This window comes from Phocoena phocoena, chromosome 9, assembly GCF_963924675.1.
Source record: "Phocoena phocoena chromosome 9, mPhoPho1.1, whole genome shotgun sequence".
Classification (NCBI taxonomy): Eukaryota; Metazoa; Chordata; class Mammalia; order Artiodactyla; family Phocoenidae; genus Phocoena; species Phocoena phocoena.
The window spans coordinates 46,046,978-46,057,251 of record NC_089227.1 but is presented as its reverse complement, the minus strand read 5'-3'; the positions used below and the strand labels follow the sequence as shown (position 1 = coordinate 46,057,251).

Sequence of the window (10,274 nt, the reverse complement as noted above, 5' to 3'; positions counted from 1 at the left end):
TTTCACATTTTAAAAATCATCCCTGGTGATGCAATGGATAAGACTCCATGCTCCCAATTGCAGGGGGCCTGGGTTCGATCCCTGGTCAGGGAACTAGATCCCACACGCATGCCGCAACTAAGAGTTCACATGCCACAACTAAGGAGCTGGCGAGCCACAACTAAAGAGCCCTAGAATGGCAAGTAAGGAGCCCGCCTGCCACAACTAAGACCCGGGGCAACCAAATAAATAAATAAATATTTTTAAAAATTAAATCATTGTACATCTTGCAGTCAATGGGTACATTTACTTTAAGGTTTCTTTTTTCCCAAGAATATGTTATTTATTTATTTTTTTGGCTGCGTTGGGTCTTCGTTGCTATACACGGGCTTTCTCTAATTGCAGCGAGCTAGGGCTACTCTTCATTGCAGTGCATGGGCTTCTCATTGCGCTGGCTTCTCTTGTTTCAGAGCACAGGCTCTAGGCACACGGGCTTCAGTAGTTGTGGCACACAGGCTGAGTTGCTCTGTGGCACATGGAATCTTCCTGGACCAGGGATCAAACCTGTGTCCCCTGTATTGGCAGGCAGATTCTTAACCACTGCAGATTCTTCCCCATCAGGGAAGCCCCCCAAGAATATGTTATGAAATTGATAGTGCATCTTGTGCTGATTCATTAATTCAACAAACATTTTTTGAGCACCTGCTGTGTACTGGGCTCGATGCTAGGCACTTGGGCCATATCTCACAGACTTTCAAGACCTGTATCTCATGACAGTTTCAAAATTTATCAAATGCTAGGCAAATTCAAAGCAGCTGGAGAATATTGCTTCTAAAATCTGGATTCAAAATCTGTTGACTTCTTGATTTGAATTTTTACATGCATATTAAAGTGACTTTTAAAAATCTTACAATAATGTCATTCTAAATAAAGTGAGGTTTTGGAGCTGAGACGCAATGAACACATTACAGTGTGTGCTGTGGTAATGTAGAGCCGCTATCCACACAGATGGTATTGATTTTCATTTCCTGTGAAGCTGAATCAACATGTTGTGGCTAATGTCTACATAACTTAATGTATTGAATAAAATGTACCATTTCTCTCTACTGGGGGATAAAAGGTCTTACTTGACTGTGGTACCTTGTGCTCTAAAAGCCACAACAGACATGTTTAACAATCCTTAGTTATTAAAAATCAACCTAAGAAAATCTTTCCTGTTTCTTAAAAAAAAACATAATTTTTCTTTAACTCTTTTTTTTTTTTTTAATATCAGAGTAGAAGAAAGGAAAGGCAAGTGTTAATAGAATTTTCTCTTAGGCTAACGTGTTTTGCAGATAAAATTCCATTATGGTGCCAACATCATAAGATAGCCACAAAATGCCTGGAAGGATATACAGCAAGAATCAACAAGCTAAGGCGTCAGTACCAAATGGGATGCTCTTCTCCTCAGGGTCCATGGCAGGGCTAAGAGGGGCCCTCCCTTCCTGTGCCCCTCATCGGCCTCCCTCCTGGGTGACCAGGGCTCTCATCTGACTCTCTGACTGTCTGAAGCCACTCACTGCAGCACCTCCCATGTCAGTCTCCTATGTTACAGTCTCTGCATTTATTAAAATGGAGACAATTATCCTCAGTCTGCCAACCTCACAAGATTTTTGTGGGGAATCAGATTAAATAACTTATGTGAAAACACTCATAAAATTGTAAAGTGTAATACAAATGTACATCATACTTTAAATGGTATTATGGTTTTCTTATTATCACTCAGTGTTTGGAGCACCTTGCTCCAAAATTACCTGCTCCCCTGACCATCAAAACTACGAGTCCTTTGAATCTGATTGGTCAGTGATTCAGTTTTCTGGCTGCAGAACCTTACAATAATGTGTGAATGAATGATAATTTTTAAAAGGACATCAGAATTGATAAAATGTGATGGGAGAAAGCAGTTTTTGTATATTGGTATGTTGGCCATTTTATCACCATCAAACAAACAGTGGTTAACAACCACTAAGAGAATTTTGATTTTGCCCACTCATTTTCTTCTTCAGATCTCCCCAGAGAAGTGTCTTTCCTTGCTGTTAGGTGATTCAAAATTGGGAGAAGAGGGAGGACTGAAAGGAGGAGAGGCTCTTTGTCTATGGGACAGGAGTTTAAGGTGAGTCAAATAACTGACTGAGTAGGTGTGAAAGCAAAGAGGGTTTAAGAAGTGTTGCTAAAGGCTATGTGTCCTCTTCAGAGGGTTGGTTAAGTATAAGTAAGGAGACTGAGCATATTAGATTTTTTTCAACTTCCAGGCTTTGACTACTATACTGCTGTAAGACTGGACCACATGTGTCATAGCTTCATATCAACATTTATTTAACACTGAACTAATGCCAGATAATATATGTAATCACTTTTCATACATTATCCTATTTAATATTTACTCTCATCCTGCAAAACATACTACTGCACCCAGTTTTACACATGAGGAAAACCCAGGCTTGAAGTTAGAGCCTACCACAGTAACACAACTAGGATATTTCAAAGCCAGGACTTGAATTTCAGAGACTGACCTCTCAATCACTCACTGTACAATTTCATGCAAACCAGTACCCCTCCCCCATTGGTAGATTGTACAGGAGAAAGGACTTTGATCAGCTGTGATGAGGGATAGTAGGGGAGAAAAGTGGAGTCTTTAGTTTCCCTTCTCTAATCAAGTTGGTGCCTCAAGTTCAGGAAAGCAGAGTTGGAACAGCCCTCATTTGTGTAGGTTAGTGACAACTTTGCTATTTATTGTTAAAGAAGCTGAATAATGGTGTACCAGATGGTACACAGAAATAGCTTTTGAAATAACATTCAAAAAGAATACAAGAGCCAACACCTACATTCCCTACAAGCAAAAAAGGAAGCTGCCTACATGAAATTAAGTTACTTGACTACACTTAAAGTAGAGGCGATATTGAACTCAATTTGGAAGAGGTGAGTCCAGTCTCAAAATGCAGGGCCATGATCCAAAGGAACCAGAATAGTTGAGAAAACTGTTTATTGGTGGTCGGAGCTTTGAAACTACAGATGGTAGCTTAAGAGAGCATTTTGAGAAATGGGGCACACTTACAGATTATGTGGTGATGAGAGACCCCCAAACAAAACGTTCCAGAGGCTTTGGTTTTGTGAGTATCTCTTGTGTTGAAGGGGTGGATGCAGCAATGTGTGCTCAACCACACAAGGTTGATGCCCATCTAACAGTGAAGAAAATTTTTGTCGGTGGTATTAAAGAAGATACAGGGAAGCAGCTGCATAGCACAGGGAGATCAGCTCGGTGCTTTGTGACCACCTAGAGGGGTGGGATAGGGAAGGTGGGAGGGAGACGCAAGAGGGAGTAGATATGGGGACATATGTATACATATAGCTGATTCACTTTGTTATACCTCAGAAACTAACACAACATTGTAAAGCAATTATACTCCAATAAAGATGTTAAAAAAAAAAGATACAGAAGAATATAATTTGAGAGACTACTTTGAAAAGTATGGCAAGATTGAAACCATAGAAGTTATGGAAGACAGGCAGAGTGGAAAAAAGAGAAGATTTTCTTTTGTAACTTTTGATGATCATGATACAGTTGATAAAATTATTGTTCAGAAGTACCGAACTATTAATGGGGATAAGTGTAAAGTGAAAAAGGCCCCTTTCTAAACAAGAAATGCAGTCTGTTGGATCACAAAGAGGTCGTGGAGGTGGATCTGGCAACTTATGTGTGGTGGAGGTAACTTTGGCCGTGGTGGAAACTTTGGTGGAAGAGGAGGCTGGTGGTGGTAGACCTGGATATGGAAACCAAGGTGGTGGATATGGAGGCAGCGGTGGAGGATATGATGGTTATAATGAAGGAGGAAGTTTTGGAGGTAACTATGGTGGTGTTGGGAACTATAATGATTTTGGAAATTATAGTGGACAACAGCAATCAAATTATGGACCCATAAAGGGGGACAGTTTTGGTGGAAGAAGTTTGGGCAGTCCCTATGGTGGTGGTTATGGATCTGGTGGTGGAAGTGGTGGATGGTAGCAGAAGGTTCTAAAAACTCAGAAGAAAAGGGCTACATTTCTTAGCAGGAGAGAGAGCAAGGAGTTGTCAAGAAAACTGCAGGTTACTTTGAGAAAGTCGTCCCCAAAGCATTAGAGCAACTGTAAAAATCTGCCATAGAAGGAATGATGATCCATAGTTAGAAAAGGTACTGCAGCTTAACAGGAAACCCTTCTTGTTCAGGACTGTCACAGACACAGTTTGCAAAAAGTGCAGCTATTTATTAATGCAATGTAGTGTCAATTAGATGTACATTCCTGAGGTCTTTTATCTGTTGTAGCTTTGTCGTTTTCTTTTCATTATATCAGGTATATTGCCCTGTAAATTGTGGTAGTCGTACCAGGAATAAAAAATTAAGGAATTTTTAACTCTTCAAAACAATAAAAATAAAGTAAGGGCATTCCCTGTTACAGATATCTTTGTAACTGGCAGATTAATTCATAAGTAATCCCAAATTTAGACATTATGATCAAGCAAATCTACAGCCGTATCTAGATGTTTCTCCTTTAACACCAATGGAAGGAAATTCTTTTTATTTTTTTGAAATTTGTAATTAATACACAGAATTATGTCATGGGTAAACTATAAACAAAATTACCAGATACTTAATATGATTTATAGATAGTCTGCTAGGCTTAAGGTGATTCTATTGTCTTTGGATTCCTAACGATATCTAGTACACTGGCTTACCTATATAGATGACTATTGAATTAAAGAATGAACATGGACAGCTAACAGATTACAATACCTATATTTCTTCAGTAGAATATGATTCTTGGTTAACCACTAATGCCATTTTGCAAGGGACAGCTAAATTCTAGCCCTCAGTGGCTAGGCTCAAATGATAGACTAAATGTCCAAAGAAAACCTTCTAGTACAGCACAAGTTAATATGCTAAATAAAACATTTAAAATGTTTAAAATCTATAGCAAAGCTGTTGAGAAGTAAAGGATTCCTTCAGAGGCCAGAAATAAGAAAATAAGAGCCAACAGAGCCAACAGTGCTTGTTCAAACACTGGAGGCAACTTTTGCCCTACAGGTACTTGCTGAGGCTTTCTGGCTGAGAGCTGAGCTTCCCAGCCAGTGTGAAAATCCTGTCAACCCTTGGGGTGATCAGCTGGACTTGGGGCAGCTAGAGCTTCCACTAGGCTAATCACCTCCATCCAGACACGGCCTCTTCCAGGACTGAGGAGGACTGTTCAGGCACAGTGAGTGGGTGGGCCCACAGTCCTTCCAGAAGACAAGCCCTATAATGTCAGCTGCCTCTCAGCACTGCCTGAACTCACTGAGTACAGCCCAACAGGAGCTCTACAACCTGACATCAACTCCGTCAGCCAACTGCAGATGGACCATTGTGGACAGCAGTTCAGCCTGTGGAACTGTTGTAGGAGGTCATGATCCTGGTGCCCAAGGAGCCCCACCAAGACGCAGCTACTTGAGAGTTTTGAAGCTGGGAAACTAGGCAGGGTCTTCTAGAATACAAAGCTCCATGAGGTGCATCTCATCCATCTTTACTCATGGAGGGTGTTTTAGTTTCCCAGGGCAGCCATGACACATGATCACAAACTGAGTGGCTGAAAACAACAGAAACTTATTCTCTCACAGTCCTGGAGGCTAGAAGTCTGAAATCAGTTGGCAGGACCATGTTCCCTCTGAAGCCTCTAGGAAAAGACTCCTTCCTTGCCTCTTCCTAGTTTCTGGTGGCTCCCAGCAATCCTTAGCATACTTTGACTTGTAACTACATTATTCTAATCTCTGCCTCCATAGTCATATGGCCTTCTTCTCCGTGCATCTGTGTCTCTTTGTGTCCTCTCTTCTCATCAGGACACCAGTCATTGGATTTACTGCCCACCCTAATCCAATATGACCTCATCTTAATTAGTTGCCTCTGCAAAGACCCTAGTTCCAAATAAGTTCACATAATGATGTTCCTGGTGGTCATGGACTTTCAGGGGGAGCAATTATTCAACCCACTTCAGAATATATTTCTGTCTGTCTGTGGCTGATGTGCCCTTTTAGCGACATATCACTAGTATCTTTTCAACGTGACTGCTTTGATAATGCCTGAGCAGTTTACGAATTAGAGAAACGTTCAGTTGAATTGCATATAGCCATTTCAGGCAAAAAGGAAATATGATTAAACAATTTGAAAATATTTTGTTTAGAAATTTTCTATTTAATATCTTAATGTAAGGTATAATGTATAATCTTAGTGTATACAATTTAACAACCCACATATCCATCAATAAGAGAATAGATATAAAAATTGAGATCAAACAATAGATTAAATACAACAATAAAAATAAACAAAACACAGCTTTAGATGACAACACAGGTTAATCTCACAGCCATAATGTTGAGCAGAAAAGGGCAGGTCACAGAAGCATACATGTAGATGTGATTCAGTTCATATGAAGTTCAGAAGCTCATGAAATTAAGTGATTTATTATTTAAGGATATATACATATGTGGTATAACCATAAAGAAAAGCAAGGGAGGGCTTCCCTGGTGGCGCAGTGGTTGAGAGTCCGCTTGCCAATGCAGGGGACACGGGTTTGTGCCCCGGTCCGGGAGGATCCCACATACCGCGGAGCGGCTGGGCCCGTGAGCCATGGCTGCTGAGCCTGCACGTCCAGAGCCTGTGCTCCGCAACGGGAGAGGCCACAACAGTGAGAGGCCCGCGTACCGCAAAAAAAAAAAAAAAAAAAAAAAAAAAAAAAACAAGAAAAGCAAGGGAATTAATACAACAGTATTCAGGATAGTGGTTACCTCTGAAAGGCAAGAGGTGATAGGATTAGGAAGGGACCCACGACATAGGGAAATTCAGAGGTATTGTTATGTTCTATTTCTCAAACTGGGTGGAGGGTACATTGCTGTTCATTTTATTATTTTTTACTGTACATTTACATTATATGCACTCTTCCATGTATGTTTCAGAATGTAAAAGCCAACCTAAGGAAGGGCGTCATGCATCCAGTGAGAGCTTTGTGTTTATTTTTGTTTAGTATCCTCCATAGCTGATTCAACATAGAGAGTGTCTTGATATTATTTATGAGAATAAAGGATAAATATAAGTGAAAATAGAATCATGAGAGTTTAATGACACCATGACTCTGGGATTTAGAGAAGTCCCACTAAATCCAGTTACCATCTCTTTGAGATGCTGAGCAGTGGCTGCCAACTAGAAATAGCACAAGGAAATTAATGGAGGGGGGCGGTGGGACTTCAGAGGGATTAGCCAAAGGTATGTTGCACCACTTCCTGTTTTTCACTGCACAAGTCCAGAACTTCTCGAGCTTCGCCCTATCAGTTGCCCAAGTTGTCCATTGTTGGGAGAGTGGGGCAGAATAGCCAAAGACAGAGAAAGACCAGTTGGAAGGGAAACTATCCACAGCATCTTTAAAAATAACTCTGGTCAAAACTTGCAACCAATAGATAAATAAGTCCTGGAGATCTAACGTACAGTATAGTGAACATAGACAACAATATTGTATTATAATCATCAAACTTGCTAAGAGACTAGATCATAATTATTCCCACCACAAAAAAAGAAATAATAATTGTGTGACCTGATAGAGGTGCCAACTGATGCTACAATGGCAATCATATTACAATCTATAATCATATTATGTGTATCAAATCAACATATTGTACACCTTAAACTTGTACAATGTTATATGTCAAATATCTTTCAATTAAATAAACAAAACTCTAGTCAGACTAGCACAGAGGGTCAGAGTCAAAGGAATCTATTGTTCCTTCTCTTGGTGTCAGGCTTCCTTACGGGGTGGGGGAGGCAGGTGTGGGAGAATTATTAAAAAAAAAAAAAGTTATATCTCAAAATAATTCATGTTGTCTAACAAAACAGTGAAGATAAATTTAAAACATCTATCTGCCTAAAAACATCTATCTAACAATGCTGTTACCACAGACTCACCCCCCAGCCAATCTCCATAGCCCTATTATACACATTTATTAATTTCATGCAACTGGTAGCAATTCACAATAGGGACATGAAAAAATCTGGTACCAGAGTAGAAACGTATGCTCTCAAACCTTATTTAAAATCAAACTTTCTCATAGCTTGGTTTCCATTCAGCTCAACCTAATTTCTCTCAGGACCTGGGCCAGCAATCATACTAATTTGCATGACCACCACTGTTTAAACAGCCCCCTTAGTTTTCGATGAATGACCGTCTATGTACTATCAGACTTTTGATGCATAAATCAACTACCCTTATTCTGGTAGGCCTGGGGCAAGGGTGGAGAAGACTGACTGCAGCTACAAAGCTGCATAACTAAAAGACAAAGACATTAAAAGCAACCCTCCAAAAAGGAAAACAAAGCTAGTGAAATGAGGCATACGGTAGGCCCTACTCAAAGCAAGAATATGTGCATGCAACTTTTTGATTGAGCTGCTGTATCTAGGCAGCAATATTTTTGTCTGTGGTTGGGCTACCACCCTTTCCAGCCTGATACCATTGTCCTAAAGGTCAATAATCATTTATTTATGCTGATTGAAAAGGAGTCTCAAAGGCAAAAAGGTAGCTGTACTTGAGCAATTTACATTCTAAGGGGGAAAACATGAGACAAACCAAAGGCAGTGTGAGAGCCTTCCAGCCACTCACAGCCTTGGCAACTTAAAACATTAAGTATTTTTACTAAGGACCTACTGTATAGCAAAGAGAACTCTACTCAGTACTCTATACAGTGAATATGGAATTGGGTGGAGAAATGGAATCCACATGTATGGAGAGCATTATATATGAGTATGCAGAGGATGTCAAATATTTTACCTTCTCCTGTCAAATTTTCTAACTGCATTTCATTTAACCAGCACTAAGAGAGTTCTCCTTGCTGAATTTTAAGAAATCTAGTGAAGAGTTGCCTTATCAACTTCTAGGGAGTGGAAACATTCAGAACTCATGCTGTCTGAGCAAAATAACTATTATGTTTCCTCCATAAAGCTAAATTAAATTATTAAGTCAGCAATTTTCAAATCGTGGACTCTGAAGACCCAGGGCTCTAAAAGGCATCACTGGGGAGTCCTTAAAAAGCACACACAGTAATCATATAAGACATTTAAATTAGAACAGTTTCTCCAACACAACTCTACAGTAAGAAACTTTAAGAAGTTTCTTCCTTAAAGCAAGAAACAAACACAACAACTGAATCTAAGGCAAAAGGATACCATAACTTGAGAGTGTGTAATGGGTTAGGCATTGACTCCACAGGATCCTGTCCTAGGAGTAAATGGTACTTATATCAGACTTGCTTTCAAAAATAATTGGGGGAAAGGGTAAAGATAATGAAAGGTTTGAGTCTACTTAGTGTTGGCTACATCTCAAGTGCTGTATGTTTTGCTATATAGTCTCTCAGATTGCAAGGCCACTTTTAATTCCAAATAGCATTTCCTCTAGATTCAGAAAAGTAGACCTGCTTCTTCCATAGTCTGTGTCTGAGCCCTGAGAAGATTGACAATCACCATAAAGTATTACTAAAAATATTTTAGATTTGGCAAATTTAACCACATTTTTGCCTTCTGAATGGTTTCTCTGAATTTAAATCTGAGGACATTTCAAGGAAAATTTAATTTTCACTTCTCTGATTAACTTGCACTTCATTTTTCATAATATTTTCTAAGATCTACTTTATAGCCAAAAAGAGAAATCAGCCTTTGGGTCTGTGAACGAGTAAACCATATTTTCCACAAAATAAGTGAACTAAAGTTAATTAAATGGTAACATGTTTTCAAACTCAAAACTCTTATAGAATTGATACTTTGCAAACCCTTATACTCATTCAGCTCATTTAAAGATCACCTATAGTGTACAAAGCCTTACAGTACATAGTGGGTTGGTATAGAAAAATGAACAAAAAAATTGCCCTTGCTTTCACAAAGCTTCCTACCTCCTGGGGAAGGCCAGTGATACCAAACTAAAACAAAATGTAGTAAATATGAAGGAAATGGGATTCAAAAAGTACAATAGGAGGTGCAAAGTATGAAACTGCCAATCACAATTGGGAGTGCCAATTTACAAGGATGGTTTCTTGGAGAAAATACCAATCTACTTGGGCCTCAAAGGATGTGTGGAGTTCTAACAGTAAAATAGGGAATGAAAGGCATCACATGCAGTGACTAACATGACCAAAAACAAAGTGTGAGAATATATTTTGTACTGGAGGATGTAAAAAAATCTATTGGTGTGGCAGGAGTGAAGCTTACTTGGCCAAG

The 10,274-nt window shown here is 39.4% G+C and overlaps 1 pseudogene; it reads left to right on the top strand.

Annotated features, from left to right (window-relative positions):
• Positions 1-2,954: 2,954 nt before the first annotated feature.
• LOC136128406 (heterogeneous nuclear ribonucleoprotein A3-like) lies at positions 2,955-4,021 on the top strand (annotated as a pseudogene).
• The last annotated feature ends 6,253 nt before the right edge of the window (positions 4,022-10,274 follow it).